Here is a 14,244-nt window from a genome sequence, read left to right as displayed (position 1 = left end):
CCCAGCCTCGGTCCCCGTCATAGGCCGCTGCCCGCCACCCCTCAGAACCTCGGTGGGAAACGGCCCATTACAGCCCCAGCCGGTCGGGCCGCTGCCAGCGCGGCCGCAAACTACAGCGTCCAGCGCGCTCCTCGGCGCGGAGCAGCCTGCCTGCGAGCGGTGCTCAGCGGCCCTCACCCCACCTCGCACACAGCGCCGCTCCCAGGTGTGCCCGCCCCCGGCATCCTAATTGATGGCGCTGACAACCAATCGCTCAGGAGCAATCTCAGCGGCTGCCCAATCACCGCTCCGGAAAGAAGGACGCGGGTGGTGTCCGGAGGACAGCGGGCTCGGTGGCACCGCGGCTGAGGAAGGGCGAGAGCGGAGAGGCAGCGCGGCAGGGTTGCGGTGGGGACTGTCACAGGGATGGCTGCCGTGAGGGAGTTAACCCCTCTGGGGAGGGCCGCGGGCCCCTCCGTAACCCCCTGAGCGTTCCTCGGCGCTGCGCGCAGTCGCTTCCCCTCCCCGCGGGCGGGCCGGCGCTGTCCCGGCACTGCAGTCGCCATAGAGACCGTGCCGCACGCCATGGGGCGGAGGCCGGACCGGGGGGCGCCGCTCTAACCCCGCCACGCGCCGCGGGGCCCGCAGGGACTCCCCGTGCAGCTCCGTACCGCCCTGAGGAGCCGCCGCCGCCTCGGCCCCGTTCCAGGTGAGGAGACGCGGCGCTGCGCGGCAGCTATCGAGCTTACCGCTTCCACTTGCGGGCCCGCCGCCGTGGGCCCTGGCAGCCCGGCGGAGGTGTCCCCGGGGGCGCTGCGTCCGCCTCAGCGGATGCAGCCCTCGGGCTGCGGCGGCCGAGCCTCCGCTGCCGGCCTGGCCTCAGCCGTTGTTGTTGCGTGGGAGCCGCTTCGTGGTTTGTCTCTACGGGAGCGGGAGTTTGCCGGGCGGAGGAGCTGCGGGGAACCGGCCCGAGAGGGGCTCATTGCAGCGGGGGTGTGGGACGGGCGGTCCTGTCTGTGGAGTTGGGGTGGGCAGGCTGGCAGGCTCCAGCAGCGGGCATCACCGCCCCGGCCTCTACGGAAAACTCAGATTTATAGGCACGAGATTTCTTTTTGTCCCTCCCCCTTGCTGCAAGGAGGCAAACGGTACGGTATTTACGTCTTCTGGTGGCGAACCGACCCTGTTTTAAAATAGCTGGCTCTGTATTTCCAGCTCCTAATTGTGGCGTGCGTGTAGCGGTTGCATTTGTGGGCACGGCTAGATGGGGAATCGGTCTGTCTCTCCGTCGTCTAGCGCTTGAAGTGCTGGAGCCATTAGCAGCAGTTGCATCAATATATGAATACAGATATGCCTGGCTAGGCCGCAGACGCCCTCACTACGGTGATAATAGTAAACATATAAACAGTATACAGACGACATTTAAAAACCCTTATTATACATACCTTTAGCTTTTAAAAAAAGGAAGTGAGGAAATGTTCCCGAGTCTACAGATGATCTGTGGAGCTGTAACTCCACGCAGATATAAGCAACTGCATCCTTGTACTTCTGTTGTCACTCCAGAGCAAAAGCAATGAGAAGACAAAGATCAGCACGAGTTTCTAACCTCTGGTGTGAGCCAGAGCAGTCGGGAACAACCGCTAGTGTGAATGGGGATGGATTTGCAAACATTAACAATATTAATGTGTTATTCTGGAGGTGGGAGTGGACACAAAGGAAAGACCCCTGACTATAGCGCAGCCTTTTGAGAACCTTCTGCCGTATTTATAATTAGCTGGAAAGGACTAAAAGAGTTATGAAATAGGTTGTAGTCACTTTCTTCATTAAACTGTAGGTGCAGAAACAGTTGAATTTCAGCTTAAATGTTCAAAATGAGTAAGCTCTCTTGACAGGAAGGTTGAGAGTCCTAAAATAAAACATACTTTATTTATTTTAAAATCGTGTTAGCCCGAGAGTGAGTGATTAGTTTCCGTGTTGTGTTTCTGGAAAAAATGAGTAGATTTTTATATATATATTCTGCGTAGTTAATGCCATGTCTCTGCTGAACACATGCTGTGCTTGTAGGTGTCTTAGTTCATTTTATCTGTTCTAGCTGAGAATACCGAAGAGTTTGTTTTGCTGCTCTTGTCTGATTTTTGGATTTTTTCCGGGGGGGGGTGGGGTGGGGGGGTGTCATCTTAATGATGTGAACTCAAGGTACAAAGGTATCCAACATTTTTATTCTGTGTTCAGTTGCATAGAACACTTTATTGATGGTGATTCCTTTGATTTACAGTGGGAATTACATTTGATTAAATATTAAAACTCCCTTAACCTGTTAAACCAGAAGTGAGCCTGTTAGCATTTGTTTGGCATGCAAAAAATTATATATAGGCAAGTCTGACCACAGTAGTATGTATATTCATTGGTGAAAAGTTATTTTGAAAACAGTGCATCAAGATACAGTTAAAAAAAGTGAAGATGGAATCAATTATATCTGAAAAATACTTTGGTCTTCTCTGATGTATTTCTGATGTACCATTGCTCTTCAAAACGTCCTATTTTGGAAATGGTGGGGTTAGAGCGAGAAGAACAAATTGGGCAACTAGAATTTTGTGGTGTTGGTAAGATTTAGTATAGTCACTGTACTGCTGCTGTGTGCTGCAGGCTCTGTTACCTCTAACATCACAAATGCCAGAGAGGGTTTTCCACTGATTAAATCAAAGAAGATTTTTGAGTACGACAAGGGTTGTGAGTGGAGGTTTCCCTGTTCAACGTTGATTTCTGCATTGTTGGCTTCTGCTAGTTCTAGATAAATGTGTACAGAAGGTTGAACGCTTGCTTAGCATGTGAAGTTGCACTGTATGGTACATTAATATACTACTATGTTTTCTGTGTTACAGAAGAGTTGTTTACCTAGCAAGAATGAATCTTCTGTTCTACAGCAGAAGATTGACAGTTTCTGCGTATTCCTGTGTGTTGTGTTGTCTCTTTCTCCTGCTCTGGGAAAGCACTACACAAAGCCTTTGTGTTTGGCTAGAGGGGAGGAGAAACAGCTGCTTTTTCAATATGAGACACCAGGATTCCTAGTGGCCTCACAGGGATGTGTTGCTGTATGTGGACTAGCCACTGTCCTTCCTTCCTCATTGTGTTAAAGCACTTTCTCCTCACAGCAGAGAAACCTGAGCTTCGTTAGCTCACAGAGCAGTGTGTTGCGCTATGGATCCAGCAGATCAGTCTGAGGAGGCAGTTGTTAAAGTATAGGCAATCAAGAATCAAAATTGACTAAAGGCAAGGTGTACATTAAGGAACTGGAGATCTACAGATCATGCTGTGTTTAAAAAATAATCAGTATCAGCTGAATTTCTTGTCCATGCTTGGGATGAAAGAAACTTGTTTGAATGGTCTATCTTTTATTTGCTTTGATTTTGTTTAGTATCTAGGCTACTTAAATGGTAACTAAACATGTTAGCTATAAGAAGAGGAAATAAAAATTCAGTTGGATGAGAGAGTACAACTAATCAGATGTTTCATTTTTCTGCTATTTGTGCACAAATAAGAGTGCTTTAATGGTTGTACTGTATTGTGTCACGCTGGTAGAGGAAAAGTTCACTTCCCTCTCCTTCTTGTAAACACTGAATATTATATAAAGTGGCTTTTAGTAATGTTTGAGGGAATCTGGTAACTTGTTTTGTTTTTAAGCTGCTTATGGAATTGAGGTGCCATTCTTAGCAATTTAGATTTATAGTCTATTTTTTGTGTATTAGCTTGTAGGTCACTAACCTTGAAACCTAAGGAGTGGAAAATTCAAACAGTAAAATCTGACCTTTTGACTCTTGACCTCTAGATTTGGTTGAATGTCTTTTTCTCATTTTGAGACCTTGTGCAAGGCATGATTTTCAATAATTTATTCTTCAACTTGTTTTTTAATTAGTGGAGAGAAATCTCTGAAAACCTTGAGGATTTTTTTGGGAAGAAGGGAAAGATTGAATTCATGAGGAGAAAGGAAAAGGAGGACAAACTGGGAAACTGAAGAAGTCTTTAGCCTTTTTAACAAAACTGTATCTTGTTAAGAATTCAAAAACGTGTTCATTGTTATGTTCAGGCCTGTTTTTCCATGGTTCCTGTACTGCACAGTTGAGAACAATTCTGTGCTGAAACACATTGCTCAAATGCTATTTCATGCTGTTGCTTTTGTCACTGAAGAGATTAATCAGTTACTGAGAATTAGGTTATTTGTACTGATGAGGAGCTCCATCCAGTAATTCTTCCTTTTGGAGAAATGTGTGTATGTTGCCTTGCCTCTTAATTCTAGTAGAAGCTTCTGAGTAGCTGGAAGAGTTGAAGGCTGGCTGGGTTTTCATGAATGAGGTTAACCAGCTCACTGATGGTATTGATGAGGAAAGTAATTTTTTCCATTACAAAGCTGCCTGATGTATAAAGAAAGGGTAAAATACGCTGAACTTACTTTAAGAGCTTGTAAAAGATGTGAAGTCTTTTTCATATGAGCCCATTTTTTCTATCTGGACATTGCAAAGGGATTTGCTATTTGTTGAAGGGACAACTTACCATCTGGTGCTAACGTGGGGGAAAAACTGGAATGAAGGTGGGTGTCATCTTGGTGTGTTTAAATGGAAATAATTTCAGTGTGGTTTTGATACACTTCTCCCAAGTTACATAAAAGTTGCATCTTCTTAATGAACTTACTTCTCTGAACTTATCCACAGTTAGGGAAGGTTTTGCCTTTTGGGATTTATGTCTATTTCAGTACTTGGGAATTGTCTTCAGTTAGCAACTGCTTATTGGTTCTGAAAGAGGGGATTTGTTCTGCTCCCCATCACTTCCCAGGTAACCGTCAGATAATGTTTGTTACTTCTGTTGTACAGCTCTCAGGGTATTAAGGTTTTGTGAGGGCTTTAGCAATATTTATTTGTTGCAATATTCTTCAGCAAGGTAGTAAGAACAAGATTGCTTTGTTGTGTGGCGTATCAGCAGGATGTATCTTGTTGCAGCTGTTAAGTTTACTGGTATAATAGTGCTTCACGTGCCACTCTGGGGGAGCAGTGTAGCTTCTGAGCACATTGTGTCTGTTAAGTTTCGCAGTGTTGGAGTATTAAAAAAATAAAGAGTGGGTGATGTGTAAATGGAGCATCTTCTTTTCAGCATCAAGCTGGTGACTTTTTAGAACGTATTTGTATTTTTATTTTATTTTGAATAAGGTTACGTAATTTACTGTCTTGAAATAGTTATTTTCCTGCCTTTCTCTTTGTCAGCATCCTGAGTTAAATAGATCTAGAATAGGCATTATCAACTGATTGAAATTGTGTTAGATGATGAATGGCTGTGCTGCTCAACGAGTTTCATTGAATGCCCTGCCTTCATGTGTGACAATTTGATTTTCTGTTTCCAGTAGTCCATAAAATCAAAATGTAACTCACTAAGTTGAGTCAGGCTAGAACAAATCTGTTGAACTCTGAGACCTGAAGGAGAAGAATTGATACTGTATCACAATCCTTTTTCTGCATGAAGTTCATCCACTGTTTTGGCAAGCTTAGGGATTATTGTGGTAATCATGTCTGTTTTGGTGAAATAATAGTTTTACAGTTTTGAGCAAGATGGTGCTTCCAGCGGGGAAACCTGTTAAACAGTTTTCTGGATGGAGAAAAATCATGAAAGAATCACAAGATAGATGAGCGTGAAGAAAGTATTTATTGGTCTTGTGGGAGAAATGTGCTAGCTAACCCAGTCAGTTCTTGTCTTGACTAGGTAAGAACCAAGAAGTTGGTGCTGAAGCTGAAGAAAAAGCCATAAGCCTCCCACAGTAAAGCAGATGCATGCAGGAAAGCAGATGCATGCAGGAAAGCAGCTCCCTTATTGACTGTCTGGTGCTGATTGTCATTTATTTATAGCTATACATACATATTATCATATTTGTCATGTGTTAGCTCCTGCAGATGAAATTGCACATTATTGTTGAAGCAGTCTAACAGCCAGCTGCTGTTTATAAGTGGAAGATGATGTCCTCTGTGCCTTTTCCAGTACCCGTTCATCTCTGAGCTGCACTGATCCCACTCTCAAATTGATAGAGAATGAGTGTAAGAAGGGAGTTGTTTGTACAGCTATTTTGCTGAGACTGGTTTATACATCTTGCTAGGTCATGCTGTTAGGTTCAGCTTCACCCTGAGTGTCTAGCTGACATAGTAGTCCCACATCCTTTCTATTACTGTTGCCAGGGTGCTCAGCCAGTTGGTCTTTCTGCCTTTTGTTAGCTGGGGGAGGAAGCAGGAGAAAGAAGAATGTTTTAATTGAAAAAGATTCATTGAGGTGATGTTGCAGTCCCTTCTCTGTTGATTAGAAGGAAATTTGACCAAATCCTAAATTCAGGCTGAACATTTCTCCCTGTTGTCCATATTATTCTTATGTATATATTTAGTTTTGAGCCATCAGTCACATGGCAGTGCTTCTGTACATATCTCCAAAGACTGGACTAACCTTTCCTTGATGAATCAATTTTCCCTTGACCTCCCTCTGCACTCAGGGAGCAACTCTACTTTGACTGGCTTGTTGGAATTGGTAGGTAATACTTCTGTTCTGTCTTGAGGACCTGCATCAACATTTAACAGCTCCCTGGAATATTTTTTTTTCCTGGAGTAAAGGTTTGGACAGAATTGGTAAGAACTGGAATCCTGGTCCTAAGAGTAGTAATAAATAAGAATATAGTTATTACCTGTATTATTACTATTCTAGGTTCCTAGGATTAATAGAAAAAAAACAGATGTACACAGATATCACCCATAGCATTGTATGTTTCCTGTTTCTCAGTAGAGATCTTGTAACCCTGCTTGCCATAGCATTGCATATCCACCATGTTCTCTTACAGAGTAGAAATTAATTTTTATTTAAATAATAATTTCAAAATGAAGAAGTATCTCACCTCAGTTGAGAATTGAATATCCTTAAAGCAAATTCCATGACTGTTGGTGTATTAAAAATAAAGAGAACCCCCTCAAACAGGCTACAATTTGTGTTGAGAGAACTGTATCTCTTAAGTAAATTCAAGAATCTATGGAGTACTATTATTATTTTAGAGTTATTACACTTTTGCCATTATGGTGTCATGTGTTACTATTCCTGTAACTACCAAATTAAATCTGCAGTCAGTCAATCTGAAGTAAAACTTCTTTAGTTTTAGGCATTTTATTTCTATTGGTCAAGTGCTTAAACATTCAAAATATAGAAATGTGGCAGTTACAGGTAAGCAATACAACCAAGATTATTTTTAAAGCCCAAGCTTTAATTCTGAGACATTTGGTATTCAATATCTTTATTTACACGCAGCCAATATTTCTTCAAACATGTGATAGCAATATGGATTATTTGTTATTAAGTAAGGATGAAATGAAAGACTGTAATGGTTTTTTTTGAAACTGCTGTTGTGTTCTTAGGAATAGTTTTGTGTGTGTTTGGCAGGTATTTTAAAACTGAGCTTGCACTCTGTTGCGCTCTTCTGATGCATAAGAAGTGTGTATAACTTTGGAGAGTCTCTTGATCCCCATATTTATAATACATAAACTTCCTGGTTATTATGCCTTGTCATTCTGCCATGTTTTATTTCTTTCAGCTGATCCCTGAACAGTTGAAAAGTACTTTTGCGGACTTTAGGCAGTCTCTGAATTTGCCTGAGGTAATTCTCTTTTTCATAATGAACCATACTTGCATAGCTAATTTTCATAATTTATCTTGGCCTGACTGCTTTAAGACCAAGGGAACTGTTGTGCTTATTGAAGCTACCTTTGTGCCTAACACCACCTTTTCTTGGACTCCTCTGAATTACACGTGATCACAGCAGCTGAATAAAAGCATATAACTTGGAAAATAATTCTGTGTCTTTTGAGAATTGTCAGCACTGAGGAATCCACTGAAATGATTAATGAAGTATTCTAATAGTAGAATATTGACTAAAATAAAGGGCCTTGGAGATCTTTTTCTGTTTGTAAGTAATCTAAAGGTTCATCCTTTTTTCGTATGATTTTGAATGTCAGAATGAAGATATTTTGTAATTTCTTAAAGTGATTTTAATTGTATAATCTGAAGAAACTGAGCTTCAGAATTTTAAAACTTGATATAATATTCCAGCAGCAATCCCACAATAAGCAGCCAGAGAGGTGTTACGATCTCCCTTAGCATTTATTTGCCTACTCATCCATAGTAGCTCTAACCTTAACACTGCAGCAGATACATTTATCAAAAGTGACTGATTATCTGTGTTGGGTAGGGTGATGTATAATGTTGTCTTTTATCCGAGTTGGAACATGTGTCATTTGATTGCAGGCCATTAAATAGTTGGCACAGTTTGTTCTATACAACTTCCTGATCTCAGTGTTAACTATAAGCATAATCTTATTTTTCCTAGTAAAAAATGTTTCAGTATAAAGTCAGGAATTGATTCATGGGGCTAATTGGAGAAACATTCGTTCAGGTAACTTACAGTTATATTTTTTGACCAATTATTTAATGTGTGTTCTATCAATTTTCACCTCTTTAGTTTCTTTAAAACAGACTGTGCTGTGTGGTATGAGCTTAGATATCTTGGGAAGCGTAAGTGCCATAATAACTACTGTGTTTATAGGCCAAACTTGTAATGTCATCATAAAAAGTTAATTTGACAGAAAAGGATTTTAGTTGAATGGCAGTAATTATACTGTCTTCTGTTAATTCTTTAATATGCAAGTCCTCTATTTTGCCGGGAATTGATTTCAGGCTGATGGCCCATAGTTACCAAAGTAGGGGGTTTTTATCCTTCCCAAACGTTAACAGTGGCTGTCTTATGGAGTTTACTGTATTTCAGGAATCTGAAATTCAGTGAATATGGTGAACTAGACTCACCAGAGGCAAATCGTGCTTGACAAACTTGATCACCTTCTATGATAAAGTAACCTGCTTGCTTGATGTGGGGTGAGCAGTGGACACCTGGGTTTTTCCCAGACTTTCAATGTGTTTCTCACAGCCACCTCCTAGAGAAACTGTTACATTATAGTCCAGAGAAGTGGCCTGTGTGGTGGGTGGGGCACTGGCTGACCAGCCACACTTGGAGGGTAGTAAATAGCTCCTTTTCCAGCTGGTGACCTGTCTGCCACTAGTGGCTCCCCCATGGATTGATATTGGGCCCAGTGCTGTTTAATAACTTCATAAATGATCTGGATGATAAGGTCAAGTGTGCCCTTATGAACTGTGCTGATGATGCCAAACTGAGTGGGCAAGTGCTCAATTTGGAAGGGAGAGCCACCCTACAGGATGATAGACTGGTAGAGAGTGGGCTAACAAGAACCTTATGAAGTTCAATAAGGACAAATGTACAGTCTTGTACCTGGGGAAACATAATCCAGGAGTGCAGCACAGGCTGGGATCTACTGACTGGGGAGCAGCTCTTTGGAAAGGGGCCTGGGGATCCTGGTAGTCACAACTCAGTATAAGTGAACAGTGTGCAGCTACAGCACAGAAAGCCAACAGGTGTCTGGGTTACATCATGAAGGGTATCACCAGTAGAAATAAAGAAGTCATCATCCCGCTCTACTTGGCACTTGTCAGGCCACACCTGTGTTCAGTTTTGGTCCCTGCTATACAAAACAGATGTGGGCAGGCTGGAAATGGCCAAAAAGATGACCAAAAGACTGGGAAGCTGTATGAGGAAAGGCTGAGAGAACTGGATCTGTTCAGCCTGAAGAAGGCTCAGGGGAGACCTTATCACCATGTTTCTAGTATTTTTAAAAGGTAACTACAAAGAAGATGGAGACTCCCTTTTTACTAGGAGTTGCATGGAAAACATGAGGGCTAATGGGTACAGTTGCTCCTGGGGAGATTCTGAATGGACTCAAGGAAAATTTTTCACTATGAGAACAATCAGGCATTGGAGTAATATCCCCAGGGAAGTGGTGGATTCCTCAACACTGGACACAGTTAAGATTCAGCTGGACAGGGTGCTGGGACATCCAGCCTAGATCATGGTTTGCCAAGAAAGGTTGGACCAGATGATCCTTGAGGTCCCTTCCAACCTGGTATTCTGTGATTCTGTGAATCTGTTGGAACCTGCAATGACAAATCAGAAATCACCTTGAAAATTCCTGTTAAGGCACAAGTTCCTCTCAACCTGTCTAACTTAGTAGCATCTGACTAATATTTATCGTGGGTATACAAGATGAATCATCACCGTGAGGCGTTTCCCTGACCCACCGTTGCTATCCTTGGGGTGCCCGCCCGGCGTTCCCGCCTCCTGTGTCTCTACCGGGGAGCACGGCCGAGCCGAGCCGAGCGCTGGCCATGGTGCTGACCCGGCCCGGGCCCGCCCTGCCCACTCTCGGCAGCCGCTGCACTCTTAACATGGAGCGTGCCACCCGGGCACCGGGCGAAGGGTTAATGGCTTCCTTTCTTACTAATAGTAACCAAAATAGTAGTAATCTTCTTTAGGTTACCACTGACTGTAGCATCTTGTTTTCACATAACATTATACGCTGGGACTTGCACAGAAAGTTGTTATGCAATTGCTACGTGTACTGGAAGAAAAATACTGTGAAAGAAGTTTTCCCAGAACCACAGCTCTTGGCTTTTTAACAGCCCCAGTCATGCTAAACTCAGCATCAGAATCAGGTTCCTTGTCATTCAAATGACACCAAATGTATCTATACCATCTCCAAGCAAGAGACACAAACTTTTCAAATGCACTTCTATGAAGTTTCACTAGAAAGTGAAACTGGAGCAATCACTGTGCAGCACAGTCAACTTTCAGACACTGTACAAAGGGCAAAACCATTAATCTGCCTGTAGCTGAACAATTTTCACAAAACACCTGTTCTGTCATCTCAGCTGTGGCCTCCAGAGAACCCTATAAAACAGCCTTCAAAGATGAACCTGGAAAATAACACTAACACCTATAAACAACTTCCACTTTATTACAGACATTAGTTTCATTTTTTTTTCTTCCATGTCCCACTAGTTTCTGTGTTCAGTCTTCCCCACGCGACTTTTTTTCTTCTTGTGTACTTTAAAGATGATTTGTGATAGCACATTTTAAGCTGTTATTAAGCATAACCCTCCTTATTTTAGTGATTTACAAATGCTTTACCCCATTTAGTAAGTATTAGGGCATATTCATTTGCATCTCTATGTAGTTATATTGCCAAATCTGCTGCCATTTTATGTAAGTAGTTAAGGTTAAAAACACGAATCCTTATAGATGCAGTTACGAGGTTCTGTATTCAATAAAATATGTAATAGTGTATATGTCACATACACATATATATGTAAATAGTTTAAACATATATATGTATACATAATGTAAAAACATATATATGTGATCTGTGGATATATATGTTATATACAAAAGTATGTTATATATTATTTTTTACAAGATATGTTAGTGTAGCAGTATTATAAAGAATACTACCTTTCTGATACCCTACGTTACTTTAGTGCAGTTAACTTTGGTGCAGATACACCTCAAAGTCTTGATTCACAGCAGAAGCTCCTAAGCTTTGGTGACCTCATTAATGATTGCGAGAAAATAGTAACAAGAACTGTGAGAAGCAAGACAAAGGAGTGCCACTGTCCTAGAAAGTGCTTTGAATGTCTGTCATTTTTCTTCTTCTCCCCTGTTCCCATCTAATTCCATTTCCTCAGGACTTTCCCGGTGAGAGGCTTGGATGCCTTTCTGCTGTGAGGACTCCATGGCTCTCAGGCAAGAGCCTGAATTTCTTGAGATGACTGCTGGTCTGTGCACTGTATCTGTGAATTGTTTTCTTTTAAAATCCGTGGTATATTGTGGTAAGTTTGCTTCATTTCTTATATGTCTTATGCCGTATGCATGGCAATTTAATTTCACATGTACAGAAAAGTAATCTAGTTAAACTAGGTTTAACTGGTTTCATTTTTTGAGAGTAGGGCTGTTGTTCTATCCATGGGTGCTGTTCTTTTCTTTAAAACTCAGATATAACCTTTTTTTGATTTCTCAGCTTTAAAATTGTTCCTGAGCAATTGTAGTAGTTACTGAACTCATTACTAACTCCTGGACTGAAGCAAAGCTACTGGACCGAAGCAGATTAAAACCACTCTGTGCTTCAGTACTTCAGCCTTAGATGAACACTTAGATGCATTTTCAGAAGTTTTACTTGAGACTTGAATCTCTTCTGTTGTTCCCATCACCAGCTACCTCAGCTCAACGAGCTTTGCAGGGACAGCTTGTCCTTTTGTCAGACTTGACAAGTAATAAGAACCAACAAATGTATTAAAAACCATACTTCAGATGTTTTTTTTTTCCCTGCGCTGTAGGGCCTTGTAGGGTTTTAAATATTTAATGATGTGGTAAAAGCCTAGTCCTCTCGGGAAGGAAATTTTGTGTCAGCAAAGAGACTGGAGAAGAGCAGACTTTGGCTTATTCAGAGAATGAATGGGTGAGATCCTGTGGCAGGCTGCTCTGATGTTTACAAGAGCTGAGGATATTTTTCCATGATTCTGTTGGTAGAATAGATGTGCTTCTATAGACGCTCAGTCTGTCTTGTGAAATGAATCTCGTTTTAGAAAAGTTTAAAAAAACCCCCTACATGTCTGCTGCCAAAATGTGAATCAGGCTCTCGCTGTCATGTGGTGGAAGCTGCAAGTGCAATCTTGAGTAGGAAAAAGTATAAAAAGGAATTTAAAAATGTTTTTTTTTTTTGAAAGAGCTGCTGTAATTCAAGTTGCAGTACTTAGCTGTGGTATCAGTATGATTCCATGATGTTAAGTGGTTTTGATAACACTGTACATTTCAATGTTTGAAAGTCTTTTACTACAATAGCATATTCTGTGAATAGTCCAACTTTTTATCTGTAGCAGTAGGTATAATTTCAAACTTTACAGTATTACCACAAAGGGTTTTAGCAAAAGCAGTGCTATGAGAAACTATTTGATGTTTATGTAAGAATGTAAGTGTGGTCATAACCATTGAAACATAATGAACATTCATGAATTGTCACCAAAACTGAGATGTATTTAACAGTCTCTGAATGGTTTGATCTCTGCTACAGCTAAAAATGCTTCAAATCCCACACTGCACTGTGACTGCTTCAAGCCATGTTTCCGTTCATCTTTTTTATGTAAGTTATCATTTTGTAAAATGTACATGGGAAGTGATCTTTAAAAGGGCTATTATTCTGTGTATTTTTAAAAATACCTATTGCAATAGATTCTGATGCTTCAGCTGAGGAGCATGTTTCTAAATTTACTGGTTGACAGGGTCAGGAACTTGCTTTATGTTATGATACTAAATCTAAAAAGGACTATTCTGGTTCAGTCATTAAGTGAAAAAAGATGGGCAAATATGGAAGATCATTGAAAGTAGCAGCCCTGTACTAGAGCTGCAAGTTATTAAATCAACATAATTTCATTGCTGTTTGCAGATGCACCTTTATTAGAGGTTGAATTCAAATTTATAATACTGTTGATTAGTATTAGTTTTTAATGTGCATGTGTAAGTCTGCATTTGAATGAGAAGCCTGATGCTGGGGGGAATAGGAAATATGGCCACTGATGGGAAGAGTATTACAAATAAAGACACTGAGACTAGAGATTAAATCCTGCATAAAATGGAAGGGACAGCACATGGAAAACAGAAGTTGAAATAATGGAACAAATTGTACTTGGAGATCCTGAGTGCTGCTTGCGTCCAAGGGTTTACATTTTTTCCCCCCAATAATAACAACCTCACAGCAGTGTCAGAAAAAGAGTTTACTTGAGTTGAAATGGTTTGCTTTCTGTCATAGTTCTCACAACAGTTAGTCAACAGTTTTAGGGTTGGAGCTGCTTTTATGTGTCTGGCAAATGATTATGCATAAGAATTTAATTCCAGTTGCAGCTCATCAGATTACTGGAACTTAGGGTGCTACAGGGAGCAGACTTTCTGTCCTCTCTGCATATTCCCAAACACAGGTGGTGATCAAACTCAGTGAAAGACTGAATAGGTGAAGAGGTAAATGAGGGGCTGTATGGAGCAGTATATTCCCAGTGCAAGGTTTATTGAACCTCAAATGTTCAATAAGACAAACTGGAATCAAAGATGTGCTTCTTCCAACAACATGGAATGATGTTACTGCTTATTGCAGTAGAGTGTTTTGGATGCTAAAAGCTTTATGGGTTCAGAAAAGATCTGATGAGCTTGGAAATGAAAAATCTGAAGCACCATCTTTGGCTCAGAAAGTGTTTTGTGTCCCATGCTTGCTATATCCTCAGAAAATATTCTGGGAAAGTGTGAATATGTGCCTT

General features: G+C 41.3%; 1 protein-coding gene across 4 annotated transcripts in view; it reads left to right on the top strand.

Annotated features, from left to right (window-relative positions):
* TTBK2 (tau tubulin kinase 2) overlaps positions 1-14,244 on the top strand; it is a 100,480-nt gene continuing 86,236 nt past the window's right edge. For 3 of the 4 annotated variants that reach the window (XM_061462412.1, XM_061462413.1, XM_061462410.1), the window contains exon 1: positions 1-688. The gene's annotated coding sequence lies outside the window, so the exon portion shown is untranslated. Of the gene's footprint in view, positions 689-11,692; positions 11,773-14,244 lie in introns of those variants that run through there. The other variant, XM_061462411.1, reaches the window with a different exon arrangement.

The sequence above is a fragment of the Pezoporus flaviventris genome, unplaced genomic scaffold, assembly GCF_033815535.1.
Source record: "Pezoporus flaviventris isolate CSIRO_AGI_PZ_B2104156 unplaced genomic scaffold, CSIRO_AGI_Pfla_v1 ptg000035l, whole genome shotgun sequence".
NCBI lineage: Eukaryota > Metazoa > Chordata > Aves > Psittaciformes > Psittacidae > Pezoporus > Pezoporus flaviventris.
The sequence above is the reverse complement of the archived record's forward strand: the minus strand, read 5'-3'. Positions and strand labels throughout refer to the sequence as shown.